This window comes from Penaeus monodon, chromosome 20 (assembly GCF_015228065.2).
Source record: "Penaeus monodon isolate SGIC_2016 chromosome 20, NSTDA_Pmon_1, whole genome shotgun sequence".
In the NCBI taxonomy this organism is placed as follows: domain Eukaryota; kingdom Metazoa; phylum Arthropoda; class Malacostraca; order Decapoda; family Penaeidae; genus Penaeus; species Penaeus monodon.
This window is the reverse complement of record NC_051405.1, coordinates 28,991,077-28,991,476: the sequence shown is the minus strand read 5'-3', so window position 1 is coordinate 28,991,476 and position 400 is coordinate 28,991,077.

Genomic DNA, 400 nt, shown 5'->3' with positions numbered 1-400 from the left:
GTAAATTTTCACGGTACGACCCATTATATCTTGCACCGACACGGGCATCTGCACGTTGAAATCCAAGCTGAGTATTTGCAATAAATTCGGAGGATTTATTTGCAATTGCATCATAATCCTTTCAATATATATTCGCTCTCCAGAAAGCGTCCCTGAGCATACCTGCTTTTCACTAAACCAAATTCATATTGCAAACAAACCCGATTCACATGATATAAAAGGCCAGGAAAAAAGCTTTGCCTCTCCGGAAGGGTACTGCACTATTAATTCATCTTCAATACGACAGGTTGCAAGTAGAGCGCGCCTTGCAAGAGGATACTCTGGAAAGTTGTGCGTATGCAAATTTGCACACTCAGACTTTGCATAGAGACGTTTGCAAATACGATGCTATATAATCGTC